Here is a 17,010-nt window from a genome sequence, read left to right on the forward strand (position 1 = left end):
CAATTATAGATCCATCAGAAATTCTTTCAGGTATTTTCTACCTTAATGCAGCTCTGGAGCTTAATTCTCTTTGTAACTAACAATTAGGGTCCGTATTGAAAAAAGCTCATAGAGTAGGCAAATTGATGTGAAATGATTGTGTATCATTCACACCAAGTTCCTTGAAACCTACTATTTCCGTTTTTCATAAAATGGACTTCAAACAAAATTACTTCTTGGCAACAGTGATCCAAGAGGTCTGCAAGTCTGCATAGCAAGCAATCTTGACAGCTTGATTATTTGTTATAAGAACAGCTCTGAAACATTTAATCTATAGACCGTGTTGTGATTTCAGCAGAGAAATTTCATCTTCAATATTCCTGAGGACTGAGAGGCAGGCAACTGCAAGTCACTTGTTAATATCCACACTTGGGTTTAATCCTTGTTAGAGGAGTATAACAAATGCAGAAAGGTTCCTTTTTCCCCTCACATGAGAAATGCCATTCAAGGGTGTATTTTTTAGTCTGCTTAGAAGCATGCAAAAATAATGTTCATTAACGATACGGGAGATACAGATGCTGTGTGAGAAAAGGATATAGCGATGATCATTGATTCTGGCAGAAGACTTCAGGAGCTCTTTTTGAAGTCTGACAACAGGAATCTGTGCCCAGATTTGCCAGGCTTTAATCTGTGACAATTAAATTAGGGGATAATGAAAAAGATGGTGCTGTTTTCATTCTTGGTTGGATTAATGATTTCTAAGTTGTGGGGAATGCTACCTCTCTGGCTGGTTGTTGTAGAACTTCTGTTTCATCATACTCTGATTGTAAGCCTGGATTTAAAGCCCTGGGAGAACTTAAAATTCTTTCCTGTAACTCCACTGTTATTTCTGCAGACCACCTAGTACATACTTTGTAAATGCTACAGGGATGTATATTAATGTAACTAATCCAAGGATGGATGGAAGAGATGGAAGCACCAGCCATCCTTGAACAGGGAAGAGGACCTTTCAGTCCGGGAGATGAAGCCAGCTATGGAGGGGGCAGCTTTCAGTGGTGGGAGGATGCTGGTGGCATGATGTCACCTCTCTTCATCCCTGCACTGCCTTGCTCCTTCCTCTATCACATTGCCACATGCTGAGCATTGCTTCTGCCTAAAGCTACCATGGTCAGCGCCTGCATGTCTACTGCACTACATTTACTTACACATCTACTGCCTGCACTTCTCCTGTGGCTGAACCAGGCTCATGTGACCTGTTACAAAACCATGTTATTTTCTGGTTTAAAAATGACATAGTTTAAAAATTCCCCAGAACAGCTCAAAATTTTCCTGCTGGAGAGCTCTTCAAATAAGATTTACAACACTCATATTTAAGAATCATGCAGTTTAATAAAAAGAAGTTTATATTTTCTTCAACTACAGCTGGATAACATATTGCCAGAGGTACACAAATAATAGCAATTTGGATTTTATTAATATTTGTCCTCAATTTTTACTTAGAACATTTCATCATATCCCAAGGCCTCATCTATGCCCCTCAAGCAATATTTATTTATCATTAAAGTCAGCATTTAGAATGTATGGTGTGACAGCTAATATTTTTATCAATGGTACAGTAAAGAATATATTGCATTATTCCCTGAGTTGACCAAGCAATGTCTCTCTAAAACAGAATGTGATCCTTGAAATTCCTGGAGAGAAGGTGAATTTTCCAGTGGTCAGGAATTTTGTTTCCAAAAAGTCCATTGTACTTCATCTACAAGGAAAAATCTGCTTATTTTTCATATTTTTTTTCCTTGTATGAAAGAAACCAAACATGTTCTTTCCTGAATATGGAATGACAAGGTATGTAAACATGGAAAAGAAAGACTTGCATTACCTCAAGATGAATTGCTACCGGGGCAGGGAGACACATATCATTGCAGCTTTTTAATCTCCACATTTGGAAATGCATTAAACTTTATTAAGCTTCTGACATATTTTATATATTTCACTGATTGTACCCTGTCTAGGCAGGATACATCTGTTGTAACTCAGGCATCTGAAACTCAAACATCTAAGTTTGTTTTAAGTCACCCAAACTCCCTTTACAGTCAAAGGACAGAGGTAAGCAGCTGCAGAGGGCACTTCCATCTCCTCCTCTCGTTGGGGTCTAATGTGAGGTCAGACAAACTGCCCCAGCGGAGTGACAGTGTCTCAGCAATGATTGTAAAAATAAGCTCTGTGTGACTAGCTCCATCCTAGATCTTTCAGACATCCCAAGTTGAGTGTGATGACTGTGATGTCCCCCCAATACCGCTGATGGCAGAATACTCACACCCATTTACAAAGCAGAAGGTTTCAGGCTGGATCCTGTAAAAAAGATGAAATATATGACATGCACCAGATGTGTAAGAGTGACTTCTCTTGCCAAATTTATTGTATGATATTTGCCTGGATCTCTGTAAGACTTCAAAGGGGCTAATGGATGCCAAACTTCATGAGGATCGATTAGTTTCAGAAATGCAGAGCCTTTATGGGGATGCTGCTTTGCAAAATTGCTCTGTTCGCTGTGTTAATTAGTTAAGGCTATCTGGCAAGGTAGACTGCCTGCCTTTATATTTTCGTTCCAGTTTGAACAAGAAGCCAAGACAAAAATGAGGCAGGCATTTAGCCTGAAAAAGCAGTTGTCATGGTGTAGGTAGGCATTTCAGCTACACACATTTGTGTAGCATAACAGTTCTGAATTTGCTGGATTTTACATTGTAGTTGAAGTTGTACGTGGTATGTTATAGTATTTTCACTGATATTTGCCTTGTGCCCTAAAAGAAAATGAGAACTACTGTCCTTGGCTACATGAAAGATAAATGTTTGCAACATTTTCCCCACCCAATTTAATAAAACTATTCAATTATTTAACAAGTTATTCTATTTTCAATCCTATTGTATTTTTCTGGTTTAGACCTGCCTGCCAACCTTTGTATTTTTGGCTGTGTCTTGGCTGCTTGATAGCATGTGACAGCCACCTGAATTCCACCTCGAGAAAAGCCTTTGCTGTTCTCTTCTCAGCTGAGAGACTTTGTGTATTCTTGTCACCCTTCCCCAGCACTGACGGAGCCTAGTGAGAGAATCAAACCCCACATCACACCATACTCATCACAGCCTAACACAGAGAAACCTGTCAGTGCCTCAACAAGATTAACTACTGTTTGTGTCTGATCTCAGGCAAGAGCCTGGAGTGAGCTGTATGCAGCTACCTGATCTGGAGGCTTGTGTCATGTGCTCCTGTACAGTGCTACAGGCTATAAGGGCCAGAGAAATGCCAAGTGGCCAACCAGGGAGGGGAGCCTGCTGAAGCAGAATTGTTCACTGACTAGATAAATGGAGGAGGTGATTCTCATCCAACACAGAGGTATTTCCATATCTAAGGGGAAAAGGCTTGTTATTTTACTTTAGAGACTGGCCAAAATGTCTTCTGGTAAAGGAAGAAATAGTGTGAGCTGCATGATGACAGATGGAACCAGTCTGGACCCCTTGAAGAGCTCAAAGTGAAGCCTGAACAGAAGTCAATATGATTATGGAAGAGAGGTGAGCTGATTGTGAAGGAGAGGTGTTTTGAGGGGAGAACAGGGAAGACAGGCACTTGGAGCTGCTCTCTGGTGGGGTTCCCCTAGAGAAGCTGTGCACCCCGAGTGAGATCCCTTGGGGGCTTCCCAGAAGACACATCTGACAGTGCCGAGCACAATGCCTGGAGCCCTGACTGAAATTGCCAGGTTTGGTAACTCAAGGATGTCTACCCAATACAGTCCCAGAATTTCCTATTTAATTTCATCCTTTGCCTATTCTAGATACATTTGTAACTGTATTGCCTGTTTTGGATGCTATGAATAAATGACTGTATTTGCCTTTTATTTTAACCTGGTTTGGATTGTGTGATTTCAGGTAATAGGATAACAACAAGCCATTCTTTCCTCAAAGATATAGTGAATCTGCAAATGAGGACCTGGTTTGGATGACAGGTCACTCCTGCTATCTTTTTCTCTACCATCTCAAATGATGAGTGTCCGTGTGGGGTATCGGTTCATACTGCGGCGACGAACCATGTTGTAATCAATATGATGTCCCAGGATGGAATTTCAGTCTTCCTCTTTTGACTCTTTTATAAACTCAGGAAATTAAAAGCACACAACTAGTCATGCTATGCAGAAGGATTATTAGTAAGGTTCTGCATCAAGGAACCAAAAGATAGTATCATAGTCAGGTCTGTACATACACATAACGCTGATCAAAGATAAGATCCTTCCAAATCTCTCCCTTGCCTCAAGGTGTCTCCAGTATACATTATTGGTTTATCACTGTTAGAGGCCTTTCAGAACCTCTTCATACCACTTAATAATTCATGCAAAACACAACCTCATTTTATTGTTGATTCTGAGACAGTTACCTACAAACTTAACACCAAATCCTCAGTAAAACCTCATACTCACCATGGAGGTCAACAGAGCAGAAACAGTGTGTAAATTTACCACAGGAATAGTAGGACAATTCAGGTTAGAAGGGACTTCAGGAGGTCTCCAGCCTCCAGTCCAACCTCCTGCTCAAAGCAGGGTCAACTCTGAGGTTAGACCAGGCTGCTTGTGGATTTTTTTCAACAAACTTCAAACAGGGAGAAAGCAGAGCCTTTTGGAGCAACCAGGTCCACTGCCTGGCTGTCAAAAACAGCCTTATGAGCAAAAACTTCTGCTTATATCCAATACAAACTCTTTTTTGAACTTATGCCTGTTGCTGGTCCACTTGGCCTTCATTTGAATTACAACAATGCCATGCAGTACTACAGGCTGGAAAGCTGCTCAGTGGAAAAGAACCTGGGGGTGCTGGTCAAGAGCCAGCAGAACATGAGTCAGCAGAGGGCCCAGGTGGCCAAGAAGGCCAATGGCATCCTGGCTTGTATCATGAATAGTGTGGCCAACAGGACCAGGGCAGTGATAATCCCCCTGTACTCTGCACTGGTGAGGCATCACCTGAAATCCTGCGTTCAGTTTTGAGCCCCTCACTTCAAGAAGGACATTGAGGTTCTGGAGTGTGTCCAGAGGGGGCAACAAAGCTTGTGAAGGGTCTGGAGCATAAGTCATATGAGGGACAGATGAGAGAGCTGGGGTTGTTTAGCCATAGAAAAGGAGGCTCAGGGGGAACTGTATTGCTCTCTACAACTACCTGAAAGGAGGCTGTAGTGAGGTGGGGGTTGGTCTCTTCTCCCAAGTAACAAGCATCAGGATAAGAGGAAATGGCCTGGGGAAGTTTAGATTAGATATGAGAAAAAAAAATTCTTCATTGCAAAGGGTTGTCAAGCACTGGAACAGACTGCCCAGGGAAGTGATTTAGTCACCATGCCTGGAGGTGTTTAAAAGACATTTGCAGACACCTTTTAGTAGTGGACTTGTCAGTGGTGTGTTAATTGTTGGACTCAACGATTTTAAGGGTCTTTTCCAACCTAAATAATTCTATGGTTCTGTGATTGTTTCTCATCCTCCTGCCTTATGACACTGTGAAGTGCTTGGTTCTGTCTTTTTGGTGGCCCCTCCTACATGCTGGCAGGCTCTTAGGTTCCTTTGAGGCTGTCTCTCCTGAAGATTGAGCAAGTCCAAATCTCTCCTGCTCCTCCTGCTCCACATACTGATGCTCCACATACTGATTGCATCTCCCTCTGCTTTGTCCCCAAAAGGTGAGCAGAACCACCTCGTCCTTCCCTGGATGTGTAGAGCTCAGCCCACCACACATCCCACTAGTGTCAGGAGTTTTTGAGAGGTGGATCTTGTGGTATCCACTGAGTGAATCTGGTTCCTACACTTAAACTTATAATTCTGTAGAGGCTTTAGAAGCTCTGGGGTTTTTTATGATAACGCTGCCTTCATTTGTGAGCGAGATAGGCTGGACTGTGCTCTCTCTCATTCTCAGCTAAGTGCACTGTGCTGTGGTGTCATTTTTCAAACAAAGCCAAAAGCCTTACTCTATCTGGGTGATTTTGATTTCTTACTTCACTCACTCCTATCTCCCTCCTCCCTGCAACAAGATGAAAACATCAATATCTGTTTTGGGCTCCCAAGGTATGACATAATGTCAATGGAATTTGTTTTTAATCTGAGTGACTAACAGTTATCTGACAATTCAAGTAGTATTTCTCCACATCCATCTGTCAAACTCCAGCAAATTTACAGGTGGAGACAGTGTCAGATTTAGCAGCCAGGCAACTCCATTAACACCCTGGGATTGCAACTTAGGCTCCTTGCAATACGATTTCCCCAGTGTCTGTCCTGTGCTGCCCTTTTCATTTTTTATTTATGTAAAATTATAACTCTTCTGTTTGAAAGTCATCTTTTTTATTTCTGAGGCTGTTTCCTACAGTGAGTCAGGTCATGCGAACTATTATTAGGACCATGTTTATTTATAATGGGTGGTTTAGCATTAAGCAACGAGTTGTGACAGGCTGTGCATTTCTGGAGGACAATGGCAGGCTCAGGGTGCCTGCGCAGGCACGATGCTGAAGGCGCAGGGCTCCTGCCGCCCCAGTCGGCCTCCAGACACACTCAGCCGCCAGCGGCTCCCTGCCATTATGAAATGAAACATTAAGAGCGAAACGAGGACACGCTGGAGCCAGTGCCAGTGCTGGGGGACTTGGGCAGTGGGCAATTGATGGCCCCCTGCTGAGTGCTCTGGTGAAGGGCAGCTCACAGGTGGGACTCATGAGACTCAGAACAATGTACAGACTCAGGAGTCCACTGCCCAAGTGTTTTCCAGGTATCCCTCTTTTCACACCCAGCGTGCCGTCCCGGACACCACTGATTTATTGCCCTCTCTCCACAGCGTGCAAAGCAAAAGGTTAAGCAGATGATAATTCACCACTCAACTGCCACATCATGGGGCAGCCTATGCAACCCACCTCAGCTCCCCTTGGAAGAAGATGCTGCGTCTTTTTTGCCCTCTTTCCTGTGGTCCTGTGCTGAAATGAGAAGCTTGTGCCAGTTGAGTAACTCCACACGGAAATGTATCAGGTTCAGGCACATCATTTCCCCATCTCCCCACCCACAAACCTGAATGGCCACTTGCAGCTGGCATGGAAAGGTAGCTGGTTTAGCACAATGAACCCTGCTGCTGGAGGCCCAAGCAGACACACACTGCTGAATGTCTCCTTAGGAAAGACTGGACCCCCACAACGCTGGCAGGGGTAGGATGCAGGTGTCAGGGCCTTGCCCGACAGCTGGTTCCTTGCCAAAGGCAGGCCCACACGGCATGCATGCAGCTGTGGAGGTTTCCAGCTTTCCTCTTAGCTGACTCCAGTATATCCTTTATTTCCCTGTGAATGTGAGCAGTGGCAAGGAGTGTGGTGCTGGGGATTGGTGAGGGGATAATCTCCATTTTCTTTCCTTCCTCTAGTGAATCTCCACCTGCCGTTTTCTTTTTACCTATCAGTTTGCGTTTGTTTGACTTCAGTTCCCATTTTTTTGAGGAGATAGTAAACCTACTTGAATCATCTGGCATACCCAGGATGACATCTATGCTTCTGCATCTATCCCTCTAAGTGAGAAGCTGTGACCATGGCTGTCAGGACACCCATGTCCAAATCAGCTACCATGGAGCTAAATCCATCAGCTCTTATTCAGTTCTTAGCTTGGCAAAACCCCAATGAAGATAAGGAGAATTTTAACTGATTGAGGATGTCAGGTTCTAATAATGAGCATGGCTGTGGTTCCTGAAATGCGTTTTCATGAATTTGCTCAAGAGTATATTGCAGAGGTGTTTCTGACATTTGGCAACATTAATATTTAAGCCTTCCTGTGTTATTTTTGCTAAAGGAATTAGAAATTAGCATGTCATGATCATAATAGAGCAGCTGAAAATAAAGAACCAGATTGTGCCCTCAATCCACATGCCCAATTCCCATGGATGCCATTGGAAATTGTGTGCACAAGCCTCTGAGGGCAGAATTTGGCCTAGCTCACCTCTTCCTGTGATGTGCATGCTGTGTTTGCTGCTGCTAACAGTACTTCTGTGCAACAGGAGAGGAGTGTGAGCCTAAATTGTTTAGCACCCTGATAACCCACGGTATTTTTCCTTCCCTTTTTATAATAATTGAAACTAGAATTCTTCCAATGGCTAGAGCATATGTCTTTGCAGACAAGTCCTGCACACCTCTGTTAGCAGGAGGGGAGTGAATTGCTTACAAGGCATGTTTCTGGGAGACCAGCATATTGGAGTCTGTACTAACAGGCTCAACCTGTTTCTGGCAGGATTGACAGAGGAGTCACTGGGACTGTCTTGGAGCAAGGAGATGGGCTTGATGACCACTTGTAACTCATTGCAAGTGGGTGTGTAATAAATCATTTCATCTTTTCTCCCCTTGATCTGGGACCTGGTGGAGTTGGCATGTGTAATGTCCTAATGAAGGATGCTTTCCTCAGCCAAGGTTTTTAGCTGTAATGTTTGGGGTTTTTTCATAGTCTACAAGACTTCAGAAGAATGGCTAGTTACACCATATTTATAATGACTATTTTTAAATAAAAAAGTCTCTGATAGAAGAATTACTCAAAAATAGGGATGGGGATGGTTCATTGAAAAATAGTTGACATTTTACTTTCGTCCTCCAAAATATTCATAAGTAAGCCAGTCCTAAAAACAGCTGAATTCATCAGCAACAGAGTGCTCTCATGCAGCACACTCTAAAAAAGGTGTCAGCTGTTACAAGACTATATATACTATACATAGGCTTTAAAAGTGAGCAGACATTTTGAGACACTATACTGTGATATAACAAACTGCATAAATACAAGTTCTCATTGTTCAAGTATGGGATCTAACTCAAACCTTAATGAGGTGTGAATGACTGCTTTCCCATTGACTTGGTTCATGTCTGTCCTGCTCCAGGTGCTTGGAAGCGCAGATCATTGCTGCAAACTGCACAGAGTTGTGCTGGCCCACGATCTTACTCCCTCGGTTGCCTTCAGTAAGAGAAACCAAATACTTTCCTAATAACATTTACCCATGAAAGTAAAGGCTTTATTGTAGCTGCCAAAGGAATCCTATGCTATTACAACTAGAAGGAGGGTCCTTATGAGACGACATGGTCTGTCACATATCTTGCTTTGAATCTGGTCCACCGGGTGAAAACGTTTGAAAGGAGTCTTCCATGTGCTGGATATTCATAACTGATTAGTTTTCCCTATACTTCCACTTGGAGACAATGGATTTTCAGAAGACTGGATGTGCAGAATATAGCTCTTCCCAAACGAAGAACATGCAAACTTCAGTCCCTATCCCAATAAGGCTACAGCCCATCACTAGGCACTTCCGAAAGTTTAGGATTTCAGGCACACAAAAACACACTGGAAAAAAAAAATTCCAACTTTCTTATACCACAGTTAAGTCATGCAATCAGTGAAACCAAAGATAAGAAAGCACTGACAGCAGATTTACACATCTGCTGGCATAACAAGAAAGAAGAATTAATGTTGGAAGTAGTGAAAAGAAAACCATTACACAGGATTCTGTACACTATATTTTAGGAATCAGAGTTGGAATCTGAGTTGGTAAGAGGCTTTCAGAGCTCTGGGACAGCATTTCTGGCATTATTGTTAAACATTCTGTATGAAATAGTTATGGTAGACTGAGGAAGAGTGGGTCAGGGGTTGTAAATCTTGCTGTCAGTACTAAGGCCTTGCTCCTGTTCCCAGTGAAGGGAAGGGGACATCTCCTGAGGCACATTGGAGAAAATATGAGTTGACACTTTAAAAATTAAGCCTCCTGAAACTGCTGTGTCGATTATTATCCCAGAGACAGCTTAAGTGATTTGCCTACAGTCACACAGTGAATTGGGGTTGAGCCAGGAATAGAAGATAGGACTCCCAGCTTCTGTTCTTGTTCTTTTACCAACTAGGCACATCCCTGGATGCACAGTGTAATCTACATGGGGACAAAAATCCAAAATCAAAAATTTATCTCCCCTCCTAACACAGCTGTAGACAGCTCTGCAGCACAGACACAGAGGCAAATCTTAACTCCCTGGTTAAGCAGTGTAACCCACTGATTACAAAGGAATTGGTCACCTGATGCATTTTGTCTTCACAATACCAAATAGCTCAAATCCCTACAACATCAATGCCCATTGGGAGAAGAGGAGACTGCTTGGTAGCCACAATTAAGCATCTGAGATTAGTGCTTTGAGCAATCTTAGCTAAACCTATTATATAAAATTCAAGTTGTATTTTACTAATGCTTCACTCGTTAATGTGCAAAGGCAAATAACTTTGCTGGAGCTCTCAGTATCTCCTGGCTATGCAGGGAGGAGAGGTTAAATACAGAACAGACCATACTTGTAAGAAGATTAATACATACAACAGGGATAGTAGCAGGCTTCTGCTGGGTCTAATCTGGCATCTGACCGGGACAGAGAGAGAGAAGGAAACTCTAAGCCAGTTAAAGTACTGGATTATTGATGACAGAGCTGATAGGGGAGCTGGAAAGAGCAGGTAGTAGGGATGAAATGCAGGGCAGAGCACATAGGAAAAAGGAGGTAGAAAATACTGTATTTTACAGTGACAGTTTAACAAATATAAAAGAATATTTAGTGAGTAAGATAAAAAAGATATGAGCTTTCCAAGACTACAGAATTGGGGTGAACAAGGAGAGAAGAACCCAAATATAACCTAGTTTCCTCTCTAAATTTGTATCTTAAACATCATGGAAAAAAATCACACCAAACTAATGTCTAGGGATCTGAACATGGATAAATAAATGATTTGAGAAGACTCACTGGGTAAAAAGGCTTCCAAGACCTCCTTGACTTGCTTTACACAGGTAAACACCGGATGGAGAGTAACATTACAAATCACTTATAACTACAGAAAGTCTATCTAGGACTTCATGTACGTAATGTCAGCTTGGGTAACAGGCAGCTGAAGTGCGCTAGGGTGGCACAGGCCCTCTGCAGCACAGCTGGCTAATCAGAATAACACTTGACAGGTACCTTTTAATGACTGATAATTTGAAAGAAAATGACTTCATAAAGTTCTGGACCAATGTTTAAGAGGGACAGCTGGGAGTAGCTCACCTTTTTTTGTTTGCTTGACTGTTTCTAAAGGAGGGTACTTCAAGCACCTAGCAGGGTATGGAGAAGATTATTCTAGGAAATATTGAAAAATACCCGAAAGACAGCACTGTCATCGGTCACAGCCAGCACAGCTTCATGGGAGGATAGTCCTGCTTATCAAACCTGATTTCCTTCTATGACAAGATAACTCACCTAGTTGATCAAGGGAAGCCAGTAATGTAATCTTTTTGGATATCAGTAAAGCTTTCAGTACTGTCTCTCACAGGATCCTTCTGGACAAAGTGTCCAGCCCACGGCTGGATAAACACATCATGTGGTGGGTGAGCAATTGGCTCACAGGTCAAGCACAGGGGATAATAGTGAATGAGGTGACATCAGACTGGTGCCCTGTCACTAGTGGGATTCCACAGGGCTCCATCTTGGGCCTTGTGCTCTTTGACATCTTCATAAATGCCTTGGATGCAGGACTGTAAGGAATACTAAGCAAGTTTGCAGATGACACAAAACTGGGAGGAGCTACTGACTCCTTGGAAGCAGGGAGGTCCTGCAGAGAGACCTCGACAAATTAGAGTACTGGGCAATCACCAATCATGTGAAGTTTAACAAAGATAAACTCTGGATTCTACACCAGGATGGGGCAACCCCAGATGTTTGTACAGACTGGGGAATAAGAGTTTGGAGAGCAGTGCGGTGGAAAGGGACCTGGGGGTCCTGGTCGATGGCAAGTTGAATCTGAGTCAGCAGTGCCCTGGCAGCCGGGAGGGCCAACGGTGTCCTGGGGGGCATCAGGCAAAGCATCGCCAGCCAGTTGAGGGAGGTGTGGCCTCACCTCGAGTACTGTGAGAAGTCTTGGGATATAAAAATGTTAGAGAGTGTCTAGAGGAGGGCTATGAAAATGGTAAAGAGTCTAGAGGAAAAGACTTATGAGGAGCAGCTCAGGTCACTTTGTCTGTTCAGCCTGGAGGAGACTGAGGGGAGACCTCATTGCAGTCTACAACTTCATCTTGAGAGGAAGAAGAGGGGCAGACCTGTGACAGGACCCACTGGTCTCTGTGGTGACCAGTGACAGGACCCAATGGAATGGCCTGAAGTTGTGTCAGGGGAGGTTTAGGTTGGATATTAGAAAAAGGTTCTTCACCCAGAGGGTAGTTGGACACTGGAACAGGCTCACCAGAGAAGTGGTCACAGCACCAAGCCTGACAGAGTTCAAGAAGCATTTGGACAATTCTCTTAGGCACATGGTGTGACTCTTGGGAATGATCCTGTGCAGGGCTAAGAGTTGGACTTGATGATCCTTGTGGGTCCCTTCCAACTCAACATATTCTGTGATTCTGTGATTCTGAGCAGGTGACAGCTTTGAGGGGAGAAGAGGGATCCAGTTGCCTCCACCAGCAAGGAATTTGGGAGAGCAGAATGGTAAATTCACAGTTGGGAAGCATTTATTAGGACTTTCCTATTACACCTGACAGACTGGGAAGAGTTATTAATAAACTCTTCTAATGTGCTTATAGGAATTAAAATCTGACTGTTTCTGTCCTGAGATGGAGTTTGTTGAAGTCGGCACTACCACTGCTTCTTAGCATCTTGTCCATCTCCTAGGTCCTGGCCAGTTTTGCCTCAGCTGGTGTATCTGCTCCAGGTTACTGCTATTTTAGTTAGGTTTTTCTCATCTTTTGGGGTATGAATAGGGCAACTTGCCTGTAGTAATGTGTTAAGAAATCATGCTATAGTCTGGGTCATGATGATGTTACAGTAAAATTACAGACTGTCTAGAAGAAAATGAGCAATCTCAGCTGTGAATATTGCAGAATGCATTATCTCACAGAATTATTTATTTTAATATTACATGTTTAAAATTCTGTGGGACTTCCTGAGCTGTATATAAGTGCTAATTTAAAACAGAAAGGAAAAAAAATATATATTGAGTTGTATTTCGGCATAGAATTTTCAAAATGAGATAAGATTTTGATATGTTTAGTTTTGTTGAAACAGTAGACACTACTAATAGTTGTTACATCAAACTAATTTAGAGAAACTAAAATCTAAATGGCTTGGGAACCTAATTTCCATTTCCGTGATGGCTTTGTCAATGTACAACTTGTTACTGATTTTCTTACAGGAATGTTTTGGTTATGTAGGTACTACAGTTTCAAAGCAACTCAATTTCTTTCATCTTAAATCAATTTCTAATCAACTTAGCCAAGCAGGCTGAAGTGTTTAAGTGTTTATCGAACATCCACATTTCTACTCATTTGGCTGCACTGATTCGAATTGACACCTTTAGTTAAAAAAAGGTATGTGCCCTCGGCAGTGAGGGAGGTGGGTCTGGGGTAGTGTGTGCCAATAGCTAAGGGAGCCAGGGACTGAGTGGGACAGACACTGCTTGATTGCTCGCTTGTTCCATGGCCTGATGCTGAGCTGTCACAACTTGGTCAATGCTGAGTTTGGATGGCATTTCGTATGTACCAGGGAGGTCAGCTTACACCTCAGACTGTAACTGTGCCCACACATCCTTGGGGAACTTTGAAATAGCAAAGATAATGTCATCCCAGTTACCATATGCTTTCAGTCTGCCCAGGCAATGATTGTATAATAATCCCTAACAGAAAACTGAAGACGAGATTTCAAGTGGCTGCCAGAAAACAGTTTTTCACTTGGAATGGCAACTCTGAATAAGGAAGCATCTGGCACATTTGCTCAGACAAAGAAAATTAGGTCACTCAGAAAAATATTTGATGCTCTTCCTGAGGAACATAATACAAAAAAATGCATCTGTCTAGAATAGCTGCATTCTCCTCTTCAGCTCTGTTTCTCATATTTTGATGTGTTGTATTGTTTTCAGTAACTGCACTATATTTAGTATCTGTTAAATAGTAGAATAAAGATTATATAACCGATCATTTTCCCTCTACTAGTAATAGGAGTTTAAGACCAAAGAGGGTTTTGTTGGCCATGGGTTTTAAAAAAAATTCAACACATGGACAAGTGCTTTTATGCAATTGACTGCTGGATGTTTTCTATGAGTTTTGGTTGTGTTTTTTTTTTAAATCACATTGAATGAAAAATGATCTTTTGTTTAATATTTTTCTTCTCTAGGTTTTAAGCAGAACCCATTTTTTATCATTCCTCGACAGTCAGCAGAGTGAGACTTTACCAAAAAGGTCTCAAAGATGGAAGAGTACACTGCTAAATGGCCATTGTCAGGGAGAGAGGGGAGAAGAGGATTGCAGGGAGGGTCACAGCAGGAGCTGAGCCTTGCAGAAGGGACAGAGTTAAGGGTATGACCCTTTGTGAGGACTAATATTTCTACTGACGATTCTTTCCTAGCAGTCACATGCCCTCTCTATCCCAGAGAGGGATATTTTAATCCTAGAAATGCCTTCTTTGAGGTGTTCAAAACGATTGGGGAAATAAATAAAAACCGACACCAATACTAAGAATGTTGAGGTGCTTTGATTACTTCACAGAAGGAAAAAACCAGAAGCTGAAAAGTCCAAGCAATCGCATTCATAACATGAAGGTATCAGTGGGAGAAGGGCTTGGCCTATTGCTTCATCCTGGGGCCTGCCTGGGTTATCTCTTGCACCAGCTGGCAGTTCAGGAGAACGGCCCAAGCATTTCAGACAGCTGGCTACAAGTGAGGTGGTGCTGAATCTAGCACTATTAATCAGCAGCTGGGTGGCATTGCTTGTCACCAGTATGGGCTGGTTTCTGCTCTGGGAGATGAGGGGAAAGCAGGAGTCCACAAGACAAGCCCTGGCTAGCTTGAAAATCAGCCTCTTGTGTGGCTTGCAGTCTAATTGCTCATGGAATAAACACGTGTCTCCAGCAATCTTGCTCCATTTAGTTAATTTCCAAGAATCTATCCCCAAAGGAAGTTTAATAGGGAAAAGTCTGGTTAATTAATCTAGATTTTCCAGCTTCCTAAAACGAGGAATAGAAGCAGTGATAACAGAGTTTTCAGACCCTACAAACTCAGATTTAAACTCTGATTTAATACATATTGACATTGCTGTTCCTGCATTAATCCTTCCAGATGGTAAATAAATCAGCTTGTGGTATTTTCATTTGATTATAAAGATGTCAGGTAACCAAAAAGAACTTCCAAGCTGCCATCTTGGCCTAATTCATGGTAGTGTGGTACTGTGACTGATTTAGTCATATAAATTTATGATTCTTCAAATACTGTCTAAAGAACTGAAGTATTTATATGATATGCATAAAATGTGGTCTTGATTTTCAAAATATTTTATACACAGACTTGAATGTGTCCTCACTCCCTGGCATACTTAGTCTTACAAATTTTGTCAGCAGATGAAAGAAAGTTTAATAAGGTAAAAAGCTTGCCCTAGGTCAAGTGGCACACTATTTCAAATGTGGAATCAGGCTTCAGGAGCTTTCTGCCACTTAATCATAAACTTAGTTCATTGGTCCTGCCTCTTTCCAGATTCTCTCATTCATCCTTTAGTTATTACAAGGGCTTAACTGCCCTCATGAATCATAAATGCAAAAGTTTTGAGAGGCTTATTTGCTTCAGCAGCCTCAGAATGGAGTTTTAGCCTGAAAAGATGCTTCTGAGAGTATACAAAAGCAAAGCCTCTGGTGTAAAAGGTGGCTGAATAAATGGGATGGTATCAGCTTCCCAGCGCCCATCCCGTCTTCCCAGCCAGGAGGAGTTGCTTCACCAGATACTTCTTTTTTTCCTTACTTCAGGCTAACCACTGCCTTTTGAATTCAGATAAGTCATTTCACTTTCTCATTCTCATTGTAAAATCATATAAGTGGCTCAACACTTACTTGCTTTAGTCTGTTCTGGGGTCAGGCTCAGTCCACATCAGAAAGGGTTTGCCAGGGTGAGTTTTTTAAAGTACAGACATTTGGTACAAACTGTTGAGAAAAACACATTTTTACCCCTGGGAGCTGTAGATTGAGCAGGAGTTGGCTCAACTGGCTCATGAGTCGAACAAAAAGGGTTATAATAAATGGGGTATATCAGGCTGGTTACTGGTCACTAGTGGGATTCTGCAGGGCTCCATCCTTGGCCCATTCTCTTCAACATCTTCACAAACAACTTGGATGCAAGACTCAAAGGGATACTAAGTAAGTTTGCCCATGATACTAAATTGGGAGGACCTATTGACACCCTTGAAGGCAGAGAGGTCCTGCAGAGAGACCTCAACAAATTAGAGTACTGGGCAATCACCAATCATGTGAAGTTTAACAAAGACAAATGCTGGATTCTGCACCGGGATGAGGCAATCCCAGATGTTTGTACAGACTGGGGAATGAGAGGCTGGAGAGCAGTGCTGTGGAAAGGGATCTGGGGGTCCTGGTGGACGGCAAGTTGAATATGAGTCAGCAGTCCCCTGGGGGGCATCAGGCAAAGCATTGCCAGCCGGTTGAGGGAGGGAGTTGTCCCTCTCTGCTCTGCACTGGTGTGGCCTCACCTTGAATATTGTGGCGGTTTTGGGCACCACAATATAAGAAAAATATAAAAATGTTAGAGAGTGTCCAGAGGAGGGCTATGAAAATGGTAAAGGGTCTAGAGGAGAAGCCTTATGAAGAGCAGCTCAGATCACTTTGTTCAACCTCTGAGAGGAGACCTCATTGCAGTCTACAACTTCATCATGACGGGAAGTGGAGGGACAGGCACTGATCTCTTCTCTGTGGTGACCAGTGGCAGAACCAGAGGGAACATCATGAAGCTGTGTCGGGAGATTTAGGGTGGATATTAGGAGAAGGTTCTTCACCCAGAGGGTAGTTGGACACTGGAACAGGCTCCCCAGAGAAGTAGACACAGCACCAAGCCTGACAGAGTTCAAGAACTGTTTGGATAACATTCCTGGGCACATGGTGTGATATTTGGGGTTGTCCTGCATGACCAGAAGCTGGACTTGATGATCCTTGTGGATCCCTTTCAACTCAGGATTTTCTATGATTCTATGATTTTT

This window comes from Chiroxiphia lanceolata, chromosome 2 (assembly GCF_009829145.1).
Source record: "Chiroxiphia lanceolata isolate bChiLan1 chromosome 2, bChiLan1.pri, whole genome shotgun sequence".
In the NCBI taxonomy this organism is placed as follows: Eukaryota; Metazoa; Chordata; class Aves; order Passeriformes; family Pipridae; genus Chiroxiphia; species Chiroxiphia lanceolata.